This window comes from Hyposmocoma kahamanoa, unplaced genomic scaffold, assembly GCF_003589595.1.
Source record: "Hyposmocoma kahamanoa isolate Upper Pololo Valley unplaced genomic scaffold, ASM358959v1 86, whole genome shotgun sequence".
Taxonomy (NCBI): Eukaryota; Metazoa; Arthropoda; class Insecta; order Lepidoptera; family Cosmopterigidae; genus Hyposmocoma; species Hyposmocoma kahamanoa.
In genome coordinates, this window is record NW_020654289.1 from 7,594,931 (window position 1) to 7,614,262 (window position 19,332).

Here is a 19,332-nt window from a genome sequence, read left to right on the forward strand (position 1 = left end):
CACTGTAGATAATAAAAACAATCGGACCTAAAATTGAGCCGAAAAGCTCATGATAAATTTCAAATTAAATTAAATTAAATTTCGCATATAAACTCCGAGAAACTCAGAGGTGCGAGACCACCTCGAGTCGAACCCACGACCCTCTGCTTGAGAGGCAGTAGGTCAAACCATTAGGCTACAAAATTTCTTGTTTCAGCGAATTCCATGATCAAAACAATATAAAATTATTTCTATATAAATTTCATGATTATTTTGATGGATTTAGGTTGCGATTTACTTGAGCAATGGCAGGCAAAAATCGACTTAGGCAACAAGTCCCTTATAACTCGATTTGCTACCAGCGATATCCACATGTACACATCCGGAGAACAAAATTTATTTAAGGAAATAATCCCCGCGCTTGCCTCTAAAATAATTAAAATCCCTATTACAATTTCTAATGGTGCGATTTATATTAACGAACAAAATATTTCCGGTTGTAATATTCGTGAATGTGTTTCAATGTCAAACGACAATTTTGCATATCTGCAAGTATCAAACCCGACAAACAATGACATATTTTTTCACCTACCGGAACCTATTCAAGCACATGTTTTCAATGAGCAAACTATGCAATTTACAAGGGACAGTGACCTCGCGCGTGGTGTCATATCACAATTACGTACTGAACACCTAAACGAAGAGGAAAAATGTAATTTAATGAATTTATGTAGCAAATACGCAGATATATTTTACTTAGAGGGAGAAAAATTGACGTTCACTAACCAAATTAAGCACCAAATTCACACCACTGATGAACTACCCGTATACAGTAAATCCTATAGATATCCACATGTTCATAGAGACGAAATTAGAAAGCAGATACAAAATATGTTAGAACAAGGAATCATTCGATCTTCTGCCTCTGCCTGGAGCGCGCCTATCTGGATCGTCCCAAAAAAATCCGATGCATCTGGGAAGGCAAAGTGGCGAATTGTTCTCGATTTTCGAAAATTAAACGAAAAGACCCTTCTTGATAAATATCCCATTCCCAAAATTGTCGACATTTTGGATAAATTAGGGAAATGTCAATATTTCAATACTTTAGATTTGGCGAGTGGCTTATATCAAGTAGAGATGGATCCCAAAGATATACATAAAACTAGTTTCAGCGTTGATCGTGGGCATTTCGAATTTCTGCGAATGCCCATGGGTATAAAAAATTCCCCGTCCACCTTTCAAAGGGTTATGGACAATATTTTACAAGATGTCCAAAACGATTGCTGTGTAGTTTATTTGGATAACATTTTAGTATTTTTGACTTCCTTTCAGGAACACATAGTCAATCGTAAAAAAAATTTTCAGCGCCTTTGGGAAAGCAATTTCAAAGTCCAATTACATAAATCCGAATGTTTAAAACACGAAACTGAACCCAGATAAAATAAGTGCAATAGTGAAATACCCTGTGCCAAAAACAACTAAACAAATCAAAGGTTTTCTTGGTCTACTTGGTTATTATCGTCGTTTTATACCTGACTTCGCAAAGATCACAAAACCCCTAACTTCTTGCCTAAAAAAATCATAAATTCCGAATACCTTCAATGTTTTGAACATTGCGAAACCCTTTTGATGAACGACCCTATATTAATTTATCCCGATTTTTTAAAAGAATTTGTACTCACCACAGACGCATCTAACCTCACACTTGGTGCTGTCTTATCGTAGGTTACCGTAGGCTCCGATCGCCCTGTAGCTTATGCATCTAGGAACCTAAACGACAGTGAAATCAATTATTCGACGATTGAAAAAGAATTGCTGGCTATAGTTTGGGCGACTAAATATTTTAGACCTATCTATTTGGTCGCAAATTCAAAATTATAACTGACCATAAACCCTTACAATGGCTTATGAGTACGAAAGAGCCCAATTCCAGACTTACACGGTGACCGATGCAAAACTCGTCATTTTAATTATAATTATGAGACACTTTTCGGCCCAACGTTCCTAACATCAGACGTAGACTAAATTCCTTTAGTTAAGATCTTTTTCGTATAAGTACTTTTAGACATAACGTACCTAACTTCGGACGTTCTCAAAATTATTTAGTTTGAGAAATACCTTTGTGGAAATTTAATATAGTTATTCATCATATTTTCTCGTCTTTACTTCATCCCCACTGCGGCCACCCTATATAACGCACATGATTTTAAGCAGCGATGCAAACACGCGACTGCATCAATACAAACGCGCGATTGCTGTGCATCGATGCGACGAACGCGCGTCTGCATTGCCGTTTGTAATCACTCTAATAATCATATTAAACCTATGTCAGACACACAACGTTAGTGTTCGCATCAACCACCGACGGTAAACAAATACGATAACACTATTTTATTATTTTCAAGTTCCACAGTCGCAATGAAAACGAGTATATTACAACAATACACAATAAAGGAAATTGGAGAACGAACACAAATTTAAAAAAGTTTCCGATTTAAAAAATGGTAACTACACTTTTAAAAGAAATTTGATAGTACAGCACCAATTGGAATCATTTGTAACTCGTGAGTTAAAAATAAACTGTATTTCTCCAATAACTCCACTTGATGCGAAGTTATATTTTTCTTTTGGGCAGTTGGACGATACACGATAATTTCTGTGTATTTTGGGATTACTCAATTGTTAAAACTTCTTGGTTTTATGTTTATTATAATAATTACTGTTTATTTCAGTCTGTAAGCCATAGTACAAAAATACAGTTCATAATTTCTGCACATCAATAACTATTACAAAAAAAATAGACATAAACAAACACTATAGTAATAAACACTATAAATAAATAAATAACGCAACACTCAACATAGCCCCGCCATTAAACCCAAATTGTACAACAGGTACAAATTACACCTAAACTCACGAGAGAAATAATTGTAGGCCATACAACTATTTCTCCCGGCCCGGGAATCGAACCTGGGACCTCTGCGTGGCAGTCCGGCCGGCATGGTAACCGTTTGGCCACGGAGGCAGTTACTATAAATAGTACCAGTAGAGCTCCTTATGAAAGAGTTTGTCCAGGGAAGAACTGCCGCCTTACCTATTTCTGCCGCCAAGCAGTAATGTGAGCGTTAATGCGTTCCGGTTTTGAAGGGTAGGGGTGCTGGTGAAATTCAAGTACATGCGACTTGTCAACTCGATACCTCCAATGAACACTAAGCCAACTTAATTTTTGGACCTGTTGTTTTTATTTTGTTTTTTGTTTCTTTTTTTTACAAAATTCGTTTTTTTTGTTCTTGTTTCTTTTTTTCACAGAATTCGGAGAGCACAACTAAGATTATATTTATATTAAACAGCCATATTTATTTACTAAGGCAAATAAATATGGCTGTTTACAAAAATAACAGAAGACGACCAAAAAATAAAGATGGCGTAGTGTTCATTGAAGGTATCGAACTTGTGTCTCAAGGTGACGGGTGCAGTGGCAGTGCCCCTCAGATCTTTGAGCTTTGTTATGGACAGGCATGTCGCTTACAAATAGGCCCACGACTTGTTCGCCCCGTTACTTGGTACCATCGCTGCACTAGGTTCCTTCGCGTTTGGATACCACTTTCCACTTAACATCAGGCGGAGTGGAGTCATTTGCCTGTCAAGTATAAAAAAAAAAAAAAAAAAAGAAAAACACTATTTTAAAAGTGTTTTAAAGTGTGATATATATTTGAATGTTACTTATAGTTCTTTTTTCCGCTTGTTTGTCAGAAAGAATGATTTTTTCTGTATGTCCCATTTGTTAACGATAACTATTTTTACCACTGCATAAACCTTGGTCTTGATTGAGATTTCTACATAACCATCATCATCAATGCATTTTATATATCCCACTGCTGGACACGGATCTCCTCTCGGGCGAGGGTTTACGTAATTGTCGCCAAGCTGGCCCAATACAGGTTTTTTGATGTTTGCCCGATGTTTTCCTTTATCGTAAAACTCACGAATTTTCTACATAATCACGTCCACCATATCTAAAGATTAGTACTAACAACGGAAGGTGTGTTAAACCAAACGTATCTACTTAGTACTAATAAATAATAGGGAACTTTATTTCGTTTACTCGTTTTGCGAGGACCGAACAGTGTTAGCGTTGCTGCAGAAAAACCCGCTCGAAAAGACACTCGAAAACGAGAATATGCAAATGTTATAAAGTGTGTCCACTCCATTATTTAGTTGGGCGGAGTGCATTGCACGCAGACATCCGTTTTGAGGGCTCTTTTATTTTTATTATTGTGTTTTTAGTTTTTATGTAGTTCTCTCAGTTCCTCATTATTAAGTACAGAAGCATAGGTTTTCGAAAGTCTTCACTGAAAAAGATATTTCTTTGTTAGTATTCAGTTTACCGGATTCTTGGAGTGTACGAAAGGAGCCTCCCCGCATGACATACTGTTCTTTTACTGTTCGTCTGGCGCACCCTAGGCAACTATCGACATAACGCGCACTTGCCGATTCACCACGATGGCAATCATTATAGTGTACGCTATCGATACGACAAAAAGAAGAAAAACTTACGTACTTTAAGTATACAACTTAAATAACGGGCAATATAGTCGGACAACTAAAACTTATTCTTTTAATTTATTATATTTAAATTTGTATTGAATTGATATTCAATTATTTTTTGTAAAATTACTCCACTAGTTTGTTATAATTATTAATACAAAGATCGAACCCTTACAAAAAAAGTTGGTAGGGTTTTTAAAGGTACAGGTGAAATTACAGGTCGTGGGACTTGTAAACTTATGTCTCAGGGTGAAAGGCGCAGTGGCAGTGCCCTTCAGATCTTTGCGATTGAAAGCTCTGCGTGGCACTTCAACTGCTATGGAAAGGCGTGTCGCTTACCACCAGGCGCACGACTTGTTCGTCTCACGGTAAATGTAAATGGGTAAGTCTAGCGCTGGCTCGTGGGTAAGCTCAGGTTCAAAGTCGTGTTGTGGATTATGCTGATTTGCAAAGCACGTAAATGAATTGATATCGATAACTCTGGAAATATAAAAACACTTTTCGTCATTATAAATAAAAACAACTGAAAGGTAGGGCTAGCACGACGGGGCCTGACTTACGCGAAAGCGACATAAAGCGCGAGGTACTGCTATTGTTCGGGATAATTTCAGGTTCTAATATGGACAGACGATACGGCAGGCCGAAGTCTTTACTCCCTTATTAGAACACTTACTGAATTGGAAGATAATTTCCGTATATTTTAAAGGTATTCAAAAATAAGACTTTTTTTCTAATAAAAAACAAAAACGAATGTGATACAGATAAAGGTGACATACACCATTAAGGAAAATCAAAAAATAAAATGTTTAACCAAGAAGGTTTCGCGACAGCTATACTTGCATAGAAATCGCGCGCTTTCCATCGCGCCCTGTCATGCTGGTTGACTGGAGAAAAACTTTCATAGATTTCTCACAGGTAGCAAAAAAGCCTGTTAAAATAAAAGAACGAAGATTTGTAACAAACGTATCGAGAAATGTAAAAGGTCGGCGGACTCAATCTGTAGCTCAATTGGTAGACCGGTTCCCTTGAATGTCATACAGATGTAGATTCGAGACGGTTGAATTCGATCTTTGTGTTAATAATTATAACAAACTAAAAGATATAACAACACAGGGATCTAGATTGTATAACTGTACTTTAAACATCATATTTCGACGATCGTTAGTGCAAAAGTTCGCCACTTCAGCGTGCGTTACAGCGAATATTCATTACTGCGACGGCAGTTACAGCGGAAGTTCAGTATCGTGAATTACTATAATACATTATCTACTTTTTATAAGAAAAAATATACTCATTTTACGGTGCGATCTTTCGGCAGTTTAATTAAAGTACACTAATTCTCATTTCGTGAAGTGTACTTTGCAGTCAAAGGGCAGACTGGTCAGACTCATTATTCTCAACCTTTTTTTTTTACGGAGGGGAAATCTTTATAGATACCCTTGAGCCCAGGGAGACTCAGGGGTTATGTGGGGACTCTCCCTGCAGACTGGAGGACCTACCCCACTAAAACTCCCCTCAGGGATTACCTCCCGCCGATTGAGTCGACGCCGTGGGGTCGGTGCACATTCACCACGACGCCGCACGGCCGCCCTGACTTGCGCCAGAGCTCCCGCCTCCCAGACGAGTGAAGCTGTTCAATGCAGGCTCCGGAGTCCCTGCCCAGAGCCCGCTGGCCTCACTAGGGGATCAGGCGAGGAGCGAACTGCCCTTGCCTTTTCCTCGTACGTCTGCGCCGAAGCGGGTGCACGAGGACGCGGCAGACACACACCCGCTTCGCAGCCTCCTTTTGCGACATAATCTCTCCGCAAAAGGAGGCCACCGCCTCCCAGGACTCCTCGCTACCGAGCATGGCGGCAACCACGCCCGGCAACGAGAGGTCCCGCCCTGGGATGCACTGCCTACTTATTTTTGCCGCCAAGTAGTAATGTGACAATTACTGCTTGCCGATTTTGAAGGGTACGGGTGCTGGTGAAATTACAGGTAGATGGGATTTATCAATGTGGCAGTGTTCCTCGGACCTTTGCGATTTAACTGCTGCACACCTCTAGGGTGTGCTGAGCGGTGTCATCCGCAGCGCCGCACTCGTGGCACGACGGGGACGGTTCCCTCCTCGCCACATTGTGCAGGTAGTGACCGAAGCAGCCCGGTTAGCACTTGCACAAGGTGGTACGACAGTGGCCTGTAGAACCGGCTCACCCACTCTACGAGGACAGGACGGATCGCCCCTATGGTACGAGCTCCATAGGGGGGATGCGCCAAGCCCTCTTTCCACCGGCCCCGCATGCGCCGCGAGGCGGCGCTCTCGCTCGACCTCCTGGGGGAGCGAGGCGCTCGCCTCGGTCCCTCATTCCCCACCGGTAGGCGTAGACCTCCGCCAGGACCTCGGCTTCAAGGTCCCACGGCGGAGTACCGGCGAGGACGCATACGGCAGCGCAAGCCACCGTCATGTATGCCCTGCACATTCGCAGGGCGACATTAGCGATTTCGTCGCCACTAATAAGGCCCCACTCCAAATGGGAGCCCCGTATAAGGCCTTACTCCGGGTCACCTCGGCGTATAGCCTTCTATAAAGGGGCTCCAGACCTCCCGAGATTGGGCAGGAACCGACCCAACGCCGATGCGGCGCCCACTATTCGGAGAAGAAGTTGCCGGAAATGCTCCCCGAAGTTCCATCGCGCTCCAGGACAAAGCCTAGAATTTCATTTGGGACCTGACCTGGATCGATACTCCCGCGATGGGCGATGGTGCGATGCCTGCCTACACCGCCCAACCACTGCCCCTCCGGCCGAAGACGGCCACATCCGTCTTCGGCACGGCGACCTCAAGCCCCAGCAGTTGTATTCGGCGGACCACCATGGCCGCCGCTACTGAGGCTCTTCGGGCCGCCTCCGGCCATCAGCGTGTCATCGGCGTACGCGATGACCGCCGTCCGGGGGAGCAGCGCGCCTCTCGGCACCCAATCGTACCCCAGGTTCCACAGTAGTGGTCCTAACACGGACCACTGGGGTACTCCGCACCTCATTGGGCGCTCGGCGCGCCTTCCCCCTTTCCTTCCCTCGTCTGATAGAGTACCACCCTGTCCTCCAGGTAGTGCTCCACGAGACGACTGAGGTACCTGAGGATCTCGTGGTACCTCAGCGCCTCCCTGATAACGGCGAAGGAGAGAGTGCCGAAGGCGTTGGCTATATCTAGAGACATAGCCACTACACCCTCCCTCTCGCCGTTAGCCTCCTCCATGATGTGTCGCAGCGACTCCAGGGCGTCCAAGGTGGAGAGTCCAGCCCTGAACCCGTAGTGGGGGGTGGGGGGTTCCTCTGTCTGCCCTCCATCTGCTCTGGAGGGCACCATGGCCGGTGGGGTAAACCACCCGGTTGAAGAGATCCAGCTCCAGTGACTCCACCGGGGATGCACCGTACATTTTATTGCGCACAAGTTTGTACGGCCTCCCCCATGGGTCCGCGTCCAGCGTGGAACTCCTCTCTCGCAGAGTCCTTGACCCATCCTATCGCGGCCTTCAAGGCCTGCCTTTCCGCTCTGGTTTCCCGCACCGTGATTTCCAGCATGGTGTATTTTCCTCAGCAGCTGCCAATGGCAGGCAAAATCAGTGTCCGTTGTGGTTGCAGGGTTCGTATCTCCGTCTTTCGCGGACCTCACTTCGACATTCGGGGTAAGAAACGATTTATTATTCTATGATATATGATTCCCACGAGTATGGGGGATATATACCATCCACCCGGTACCTGTACCTGGGTAACCCTAATACGTCCTGGGAGGACAGGAGGTATACCAGGGATGGCCGCTAATGGGTAGGCGATAAACCCCGCCTACCAACCCACCGAAGCAGGCGTGACACCGCGGGAGGCCCCGTGAAGGGTGTTTTTTATTGTGGTTGACTCGACTCGGCCCGGCCAGCTAAGGCAAGCCCCCTGGTTCCAGTCGGTCGGCTGACTCTGTCGGGATAACAGGTCGCCCGACGGTGGCCGCAGCCTGTCCCGACAGCCGTGACATCACAGCCGCCGTGAACTCGTCGCGCAAATGCTCAAATGAGCCCCTCTGTTGCGCCGTACCCTGACAGCGCACGTCCACATCCCAGTCTGCTCTGCTGATCAGAGTGATACCAGGACTGAACCTTCCGCAGAGTGTGCCGCTCTTAGTGTGGCCCCTCCCCCTCAAGCCTGTCCGGTATGGGAAGCGCTATCCGGCATAGCCTTGGGGATCATAAGGGCACGCAAGCCCCCCACCACGACAAGGTGGCAGCACAGTCGAGGGGGTCATTATTCTCAACCTGACTTCACCCACTGTTGGGTGTCGACCTCCCGTAGTGGTTGCGCCGAAAATTGTGTTTAAATTTACCTCGCAAAAAGACACTTTTATGACTGAATTCGTATTGGAAATGTTTTGTTTTCCATCCCTTTCCCGCACATACCTGACTCTCACACAAGAGCGAGACAACGGCGACAACTGGTGACACCTAGCGGACGAAGAAGTAAACTCTCGCTTCCGCCCATTCTTCTTTCGCCGACCAAAGCAACAATGGCCGCGCGCGCTACCGCCTTAATAAGTTTGAATTATTTTTTAATTTCTTTTATTATTTTTATTATTATTATTCTTTTATTATTTCTTCTATTATTATTTTGTGTATTATTATATATTATTAGTTCATGTATTATTTTGCTAGTTAATCTAATTTTGTATGCTCCGTTACCATTTAAGTTACTTCGAACCTTCTAAATCGAACCTACAGATTTTATTACCTACTTTATTTTATTACCTATTTAGTTGTTTGCCTACAAAATCTACGAACTCTGTGGCAAGTGACTTGTGAAACTGAGAGACGACGTAACTGGCCGCTCATTTAGTTGGACATGAGCCAGATGCAACTGTTATATTCACTAAAGGACATCACTAGAATATAGGTAGGTTAAAACCTAAGTCAATGTGTAAATAGTAGCAGAGCTCCTTGTGAAAGAGTTCGTCCACAGAAATCTGCCGCCTTATCTATGTATTTCTGCCACCAAGCAATAACGTAAAGCATTACAGCGTTCCGGTTGTAAAAGGTAGGTGTGATGGTGAAATTAAAGGTACATGAGATATGCCAACTTATGTCTCAGGATGACGGGCGCAGTGGCAGTGCCCCTCAGATCTTTGTAGTTTAAAGCTCTGAGTGGGCAACTATTAAGGACAGGCGTGTAGCTAACCACCAGGTGCATGACTTGTTCTTCTCGTCACTGGATATTATTAAACAAAAAGTCTCATTTGGGCACGGGTTGCAACTAGTATGGACATGCGAGTCGCTCACCACAACTTGCTCGTCCCGTCACTTGAGTCACGAGACTCACACCCGATATTATCATGTAAAAAAAAAATTGAGAAATATTTACTTTTACTGGTTGTAAATGTATACAAACAGCATCTCTTGTAAACAAACCCATTTATTAAATTATTTATAAAGATCTTATAAATAATTTAATAATAATATAATTTTATTTTATGTCTCTGAGGACGTCATGCCCTTTTGCAGTCGGGTATATATCCAACGTAACTGACATAGTGACGTGACGTAATTTGGTTGGCAGTAGTTTGGATGTGAGCCAGTTCCAGCTGTCACTGATCCGAATCCTATTTGATGAAAAAGTGAATTCTAGCGTTGAACAGAATAATTTAGAATGTATAAGTATCCTGTTCACTTCCCTTAAGTCAAAAAGACCACAGAAATAAGACTTCCCTTACACAAAGGGGTGGCTGCCTGCTTTTTTAAGCAACCTAACAACATAACTTACAAGAATTAAAATCCATTTTTTTTAAATTTAATTTAAAAGTAATTTGTCGCGGCCGTGGTAGCTGGTATTACACTATTTTTGTACTGATAGCCTAATATTATAGGTTTACTTTTTTTTTCTATAGGCGTGAACAATCACGCCTCGCCTGTCGATCGAGCGTCATCGGCAGCCATCGCGGCGCAGTGGAACGTTGGTGTGTGCGCGGAAGATGGACACGAACACTCGATCGCTCTCTCGCTCTGCTAAAGTTCACCGTACTGGCCATGCCCATGTTGAATATTTTAAATCAATTTGTAAAAGTTTAAAATATTCGTGCATGTACTTTATATGGACTTGCAGTGTCATTACTCGCAACATCATCCTTTCAAGAGCTCAGTCACTAAATCATAAAAAAAAAATGATAATGAACAGAGCCACGACCAGTAAATCCAGACCTAAACAAACTAATCAAACCTTATCAGGGTTTTGTAAAACGTGTAGTCGTACGTAACATGCTACAACCATGAGAAACCTGCAATATGAATCACTTCAGCTTAGCTGTCACTACGGTAACCTATTCTCAAATATAACTGAGTGCTTTAGATCCGAACCCGCTAGAAGTTGGCGCCCAGACAGGGGCGCTCACTCAACGTCCGATGCTATTTAATAACGTTCTCTGAGTAACTTTATTAGCTGCTATAACACATATACTGGTATTGTGATACTTGAGTGGTATAGACTTCTTATTGAGATATAAAATCATGAAGAAAGGTGCTGGATTTTTTTACCAAAAGGCGATTTAGATGAGGGAATAGGAATTCTAAACTTACGTTTTTGTAACAATCGTGCAATTTTGATACAACGTGGTAAATTAAAATCCCACATACAGTCGATGCCCTAAGAAAGCCCCTAACCGACTATTTGTTTCTGAGAGATCTGGGTAAAGAACGGTGTTAAACAAACATCCTTTAATATATGAGGTAAAAATTCATTTTGATATGACTTCCTTATTGCTTAATTAGTAAATGACGTTTTAAGAAACTTTTTAAGCCAATTTGAACTTTAAATTCATTACATATCAAATACAAATTTCAACCAAAAGATGGAAGTCCTTTACACTTTTCTGTTGAATGCGTATGAAGGTTCTCAGAACCAAATGGTCGGTAGGAGGTCAGGTATCTTAGGGCATTGACTGTATACTGAACAAATCCAGGTAAACAAATATAGTCGAGTGTCTGATACGGTCCTTGACGATTACCTTCAGAACCGATATTTGAGCCATATTCAGAAAGACCCTCCCTTGTCTTCCTCACACTCACTCACTTCATAGAAGTCATCAATCAAATTACATATTTATTAAACTGTACTGCTCATTCGTAAGGTAGATTCCTCTGGGAAGAATGAACAAGAAACTCTAGGGGTTGCTTTTGCTTTTTGTAAATAAACTTTTGTTCACGTTTACCATTTTTAATATTTATTTCAAACATCATAATATCGAGGAAACCTGCAAGAGCTAAATGGTCATTATTTCGGATTTTTTTTTCTTCCAAATGCTCAGAACTTGTACAATAAATTCACCTTTAGTATAAAGTTTTTGTTTCGCTAACTTTTTAAACCTCGTGAATGGCAAATTTTTAATATACTACAATTTCAAACGTATACATTGCCCTTTAAATAAATTTGTGACTTTGTAAAAACGAAAAAGAAAAAATATAACAAACATACTCTTATAAATGGATGGCATCATCCTACCACGGACTTTAATCTACGTACCCAATTTTGAGCCAAATTGTATTTGTGTCACGTTATACACATTTTGGTCAGTGTACATTCTGGGTTTAGCTTAGTCAGTACTATAGTAGACGATTCGCATGTGGAGCAAAATCAGTATTCCTCGTGCGTGGCGTGGTGTCTGAAGATTACGTTTTATGGTCCCTCGATTTACGCGCACTTACCTCAATTATTACTCACTCGCGTGATTCTCTGTAGTGATGACCCCGAAAAAGTAATCTGTGAAGATTTTTTACTAGTTACTTTTTAGCTTTTTTATTATTAGAAGTATAATAAATAGTTATATCCTTAAAAATAATTTGTTATAATTTGTAGTCACAGTTTAATTGAATTGCTTGAAATGTGAGTTTTTAGTCGAATAAACAACAATTTTTATTCCATGACTTTTAATAAAATTTACCAGATTATTTTGAATAAAAAACAAAGATATTCTAAATGGTTATAACTCTGTGTGGTCTTCTTCTTCTTCTTCTCGTGTCGATACTTCTTTATTTTAGGACTATACTGACCCTGAAGAGTACGTTGCTACCTTGATTGCGCTGTCCGTGGCCGCGTACAACAGCAAGTGCTGCATGGACTGTGTTGGGGCACCGCAGTCACATTGGGTTTGACTAGTATCCCTGAAACCCCATTTACACATCGTGTCTCTGCAGCGTCCTATATGAGCGCGAAGACGATTTAAGAACTTCCACAGGGGCGGAATCGCGGTGTGTGTTAGTACCTAAAGCGCGCAGCCGGGAGGAGTCGCTGAACAACTTACTACGAAATACAGATCTAAAAACTATTATATAGTACAACAACAACAACTTAAAAGTTTATTTTTTGGTAAATTTATTATATTTTGTAAAAAGTCGTTGAACAAAGTTGCTGTTTATGACATTAGCAATATAGTCCCGTGAGGTTGTTAGTATTTTACAAATAACCCAGTATAATTATGGAAAATTACTTACTTACCAAAATTACGTACTTTGAAATTCCCGTATCTGAGTAATGAAATTAATAACGAAGGCACTAACCAGAACACGTAACTCAAAATTTATATAGAAATATTGGTATTCTATTTATGTCTGACAGGGACTTGACTTGAGACTTGTAACCTTCACATTAAACACTCAAGACTTAGGTCAGTGAGGTCATCATTTATGAGGGAGTTCAACTCACTCATAAATGACGTTCAAGGAATCTATTACAACTTCTGATCTTAGCATGCCCAATATGACATCGCCTACGTGAAGGAGTTTGACATAGCCTTGAATGACACTTGTCGCGTCACTACAGGATGCTTGAAGCACACTCCTCGTCCGCTATTATACCCGCCAGCGGATATTGCTCCTACCAATGTTACGTCACGAGATAGCATGTGGAGTAGAGAACTCAAATAAGCAGGTTGATAGTCGTCATCCTAGTCTTACAAGGTAGCCCAACAAACGCGAGGCGTTAATCACTTTAGCTGAAAGTTTTCCCAGGGCACGACCTGCTGTGGTCAATAAGGAAGTCTCTGAAGCTGGGGATATATTATCAACTCGACTCAAAATCATTGTGCTTGCGGTTCTCTCACACATAAAGTATGTTGCACTTAGGAAATGAAACTATTTTTCCGGATTTAAATCGCGTATATATGTTTTGTTGTATATTTGTTGACTGACCGCCAACCGTGACCATGGGACCTGTAAAGGACCCGAAATGTTGGTTTGATTGAAAAAACAAATATACGCGATTTAAGTCCGGAAAAATAGCTGCATTAATAAAAATTAAACAAAAAATTCAAAACCTAAGAACTCGATATGTTACACTGGTTCTCGTGACGTCACGAAAGCCAGTTGCGCCTGCGGATATCTGTTATGGGCAACATATAGAGTTATAGATTAAACGCTAAAGAAATTTTACACCGGTTTGGTATTTTATTGCTTTATTGTCATTGACTCGACCAGAATGAGAATCCTAATTTTTCTGAGTACAAGAAATGTAGTTGTTATAAAATGTTGTTTCATTACAATAATTTTTCATATATTTTCCATACTTTCTTACTCATAATCTCTATGTCTGGTAACGGACCTAAGAGGATATAAATAATTATTATATTCCGGACGATGGCATCGCATTTATTGTATCCCATCTCTAATCTATTTTTATGAGTATTTTCGATTTGATGGAATTGTGCGAACATCGCAGAACACGCGGCCACTAAACTGCTTTTACAGCTTGCGGTTACGGCCAACGGATATTTTGTGACGGATGTCCGGCTCCCTGCTTCGAATATATTTATTTCTGAGGTTTCCTACGAATAGATCTTTGAATAGAATTTTTTAAATTTGTTAGCGTAACTAATTTTATTTCCGTATTTAAAGTATATAAACTTATTATTTTAACGAAAAGGATTTTTCGCCTCTAAAATTACAATTAAATTAATTTCTAATTGATATCATTTCTCTCTTTGAATTTAGTAAAGAAACGACAGCCAATCCAGTATTGGCCTACTATAAAAGCGTTAACCAAAATTACAATATTTTAAAATACAGGAAATAGACCTATTTTTCGGATCTACATCGCGTAGGTATATTTGGTTTTATAAAACAAAATATACGCGATTAATATAATTGAGGTATAATTTAATTTAATTTATTATAAAATAATTTGTTCTTCTTGTTTCTACTAACTTAGTACATAAGATTACTGTTACTAACAAATATGGATAAACTGTACTGATAACACGTAAAAATTGAATTAGAAAAACGAACTGAAAGCACGTTATAAAGGCAGCCAAATTAAATTTCCATTCTCGCCATGTTGTAGAGTTTTTAAAACTTAATTTTCAGTTGATGCTACATTTTACAACAAAAGTTTGTTTGTTGTAATTCAATTGCATTTAGCAGAACGCTGCCGTCAGGCGCATTATCTATGAAAACGGAGCAGAGAAGCTCTGTGTTTTTAACGCGGGTAAGTCAACGCAATACTACTGGACGCTGACTATACTGTAGTGTGAAACTATGGATCCCTTATCTTCTTCATCGCTCGCATTATGCGATACGCTCTTACTTTCCTTGATTCCTGAAAGAGTTCCAACTAATAATTATTATAGTATTGGTGCATACAACACTTAAATTTCCCTTTAAAATGCTATTTTTCGTACTTTGACAGATTATTCACTTTTCATGTCTGATTTCCTGGCCTCTACATATTCTATCATCCTGATACTATCAGGGTGATAGAGCAGAATAGAATATGTAGAACTATTCTCTAAACTTTGTTATTCTTTTTTTTTATTATTAAGTGACGGGACGAACAAGTCGTGCGCCTGATGGTAAGCTACACGCCTACTACCCTTCAAAACCGGAACAAAGTAATTTCGACATTACTGCTTAGCGGCAGTACTACCCTGGATGAACTCGTTCACACGGAGCTCTACTGCTACTAAATTCGCTTATTCGCCATTTCGCTGCGAGATTATGTGAATGTGTGCGTCCGTACGCGACGCGCAGCACGCGTGTATACATACAAGCCGCGCTGCTACGTTTGTACGGAGTTACCCCACTTAGTCTCATTCGACTATGTATTCACTATGATAGCTAATGGGAGTAAGGATAATTACGGAATCCAAAAATAACTCCAGCCTTTTAATTTCAGTACCATTTTATTTCGCATTCGTCTGCGCTAACATAAATCACAATTTCAAAAATAAAACGCAAACGTTGCCAAGAAAGCTTTCACCGGTCTTCAACATATTTCTATCATTCCTTTGACTCTCTATATAAATTCCTTTAAAATACACTTTATTTTCTAATACATACGTGCGTTATTCGACATTGGGTTGTGATTTTTACCAAGCAATTTTTGTTTAAATCGAAACTTTACCTTTCAGCATACGAATGCTTACTATTAAAAAAAATATATAAAGGACTTATTTATTCAAACACGAACCTTACTTCTTTGACACATTAACGTTTATTGTGTTCCACTATTCATGCGAAGTCCCAAGTATGCGACATATAAGTAAGTGAAGCGAGTTTGAAGATATGTTATGAGTTGTTCCTGTGTGAGATACTGTCATGGAAGTAAGTATGAACTTAGATTGCTTTTAGTTATGATGAGATTTATATCATTGTGGCTAAATATGCCGCTCATTCTCGCCGTTGTATTAAAACCTAGACAACATAAAACTACTACGTAATATATTTCATTTTGTTTTAAGGAATAGCGCATATTAAAAGCGTTGTTTTAAACTCATATAAACATCTTGTACTAGGCATTTATCTTTATTACTTCAACGAAAAAAGCGCATATATTCCGTTCCCTATTCATATGCCTTGCACGTCGAGAAGTATTGCGAAAGCGTTCGTCCAGGACAGTACTGCCATCTTAACTATTTCTGCCGCCAAGCAGTAATGTTAGCATTGTTATTGTTTTATGTTACTGTTATACACTACATCGACAGTGGAAATTTGAAATGTCTTAAGAGATATTTATTCGTAAGGTCATTTTCATTTACGACAAAATCTCACTGATGACTATATCGATAAATTTCCTGTTTTTCAGTATTAGTTGTTTGTTTTGCTTATGAACTTTTACAACCATATTTGTTAACCTCAGTAAAATTATTTACATATCCAATGTGGAATATAAAAAACAAAATGGAAAATAATTTGAGCATTGCTACGTTAGTTATTGAAGGGTTAAGGCTTGATTCATATCGCGTAGACGCTACGCGACGCGGCGCGGGCTGCATTAAAGCGAGCAATGCCACATAAACTTTATCCACAACAAAATAAGGCAACATTTCATTAAACAAACTGCTGCCGTAGGCGCATTTTATAAAATGCAATATACTATAGAACATATTCTCCACTAAATAAAGTATACATTTCTTCAAACAACAAAAAACAAAAGAGTAAAGCCGCGCTGCGTCGCATACGGTAAAAGTAAAGTGTAACTTAGCATCTCAACAATAAGGTATATTTCTTTGAAAGGCAGATTGCGTAGTAGATGCAATGTAGTATATAATATTATATATAAAATAAACTAAACAAAGTCAATATTTCTTTGAAAACCAAGTAAAATATCTTTTGATAGAAGCAATATATACTTTATTTAGTAGATAGTATGTTTTATATTATAATGCATATTATAAAGTGCGCCCGGCGAACCTCGACTTCTTGCTGCATCTACTTTATGGATGAGTGGTCGTGTTTAAGCAATATGTAGATTATACATGCAAATAATATTGCGTGGATGAGAAGGTCCCGTGTTCGATATCCGGTAGAACCGATTTTGAAAATGAATTATTCTAAAACAGTTTTGGCCTAGGTGTACTGAGTAGTGCCGCAGACTGAGTTCCGTAGATCTTGATTCCGCGTTCAATTACCGGTAGAACCAATTTGGAAAATGAACTTTTCTGAAGTGGTTTTGGCCTAGATATTCTGGTAATGCCCCTGTTTGGTTTCCATTGTTCTGGTGCTCTTAGGGAGTGCAGAGAGTTCCCTTGTTTGAACTATGCGTAGCATGGCGGTATATCGCATACGATATGTGGTAAGCCTCCTTCTGGCAAATATAATGCAGTCGATAAAGCGGTTTATTTCCAGTAGTTCCATATACTCAGTTTCACATGGAACAATTGTAACCCAAAAGTTCCAATAACTATGTTGTCATTATTACAATTTTATTTTTTTATTATGAGTACTGAATCGATAAAATTACCGCACTAGCGCCATTCGTCTTTTGTTTATTTGATAATGAACGCTTGTTATACATTATGAAGAACAAGGATAGCGATATGTAATTGCGTGTATAGCTTATCTTTGTCATTTAATCAGCGCCGGGAAAATTGTAATCCTTTTAATTGCATCGTTGTAAAACGATGAAACAAAAAATCGTTCATTATCAAATAAACAAAAAATACAATTTTAATAAAGGCAACATAGCTTTATGGAGTGTATGTCACGGGGATGTTCATCACATATTGCATGCGATATGCTGTCATACTACGCATGCTGTTTCTTTTTAATGCTTCTGTTTATTTCGTTTGTAGCGCCCAATTTTTACGTTAATAAAATTACCGTGCAGTACTGACAAAATGTTTTAAAATCAGCTGTGACCATGTTTGACATTGCGATATTGTTTCGCGGTCATTGACCGAGACGCGCGCTGTGCGTCAAAAATGTGACGTCATGGTGCTCGCCATATTCGCTATAGTGAAAAATAAAATAGCAGCTTTATCAATTTAATTTGACAGCTAAATGTAGCTATAATAGGTTTATTGCGGCGTCATGCTACGGTAACTGGTCGTTGTCTTTTTTATCTTTATTTATTTATAGAGGGTTTTACAAATGCCACCCTTATAGTGGCTCACTTAATCTACACATTTCTTAACCTAATTGTCTCCTTAAGACAACAGATCAGGGACAAGTTCATCACTTTTTTTTAAATTTAGTTCATCAAGTTAACCCAGACCACCTAGGCCAAAACTACTTTAGAAAAGTTCATTTTCGAAATTGGTTCTACCGGTAATGAAACCCGGGACTTTCTCATCCATGCAATATTATTTGCATATATAATCTACAAATTGCTCAGTAGAGGCGGCAGCAAGCGGCCGCGGGAGACGTCGAGCTGCGCCAGGCGCACTTTATAATATGCATTATAATATAGAACTTATTATCTACCGAATAAAGTATATATTGCTTCTATCAAAAGAGAAAAGCCGCGCTGCGTCGGCAACGGTAGGCGATGGATGCGGCGCAGCGCGACGCAGCGCTGCTATTTGCTTTGCTTTCAAAGAAATATCGATTTTTTTTAGTAAATATGAAATTCTATACTACATTGCATCGACCACGCAATATGCCATTCAAAGAAATATATCTTATTGTTGAGAAGCTAAGTTACACTTTGCATTGCTGAAGGCGGAACAAGTCGCCGAATGTAGAATTTATTTGTAAACCTGCAATAGGCAAAAAACTGCTAAACTAGAATGGGAATGGTCTCGCCACATCGGCCGCATGCATCATCGAGCGGTGGGTAGATATGTATGGCCACTTAGTGGATGCTACAAGATGGCCGTCGTTGGATCAGTTGGTTATACGAGTAGAAGAACACAGAAATATTTACTTTTTGTTTCTGAATAATAGTTTGCTTCAAAAGATTAGTTATATATAGTTTACATTCTATATGGTGCTAGAAACTATACTATAGTTTCTAAAAATAATTAGGAATTTTATTTAAATAATAGGGGTTAAAGTATGAAATTGCCGATTTGTACTGAAAATCT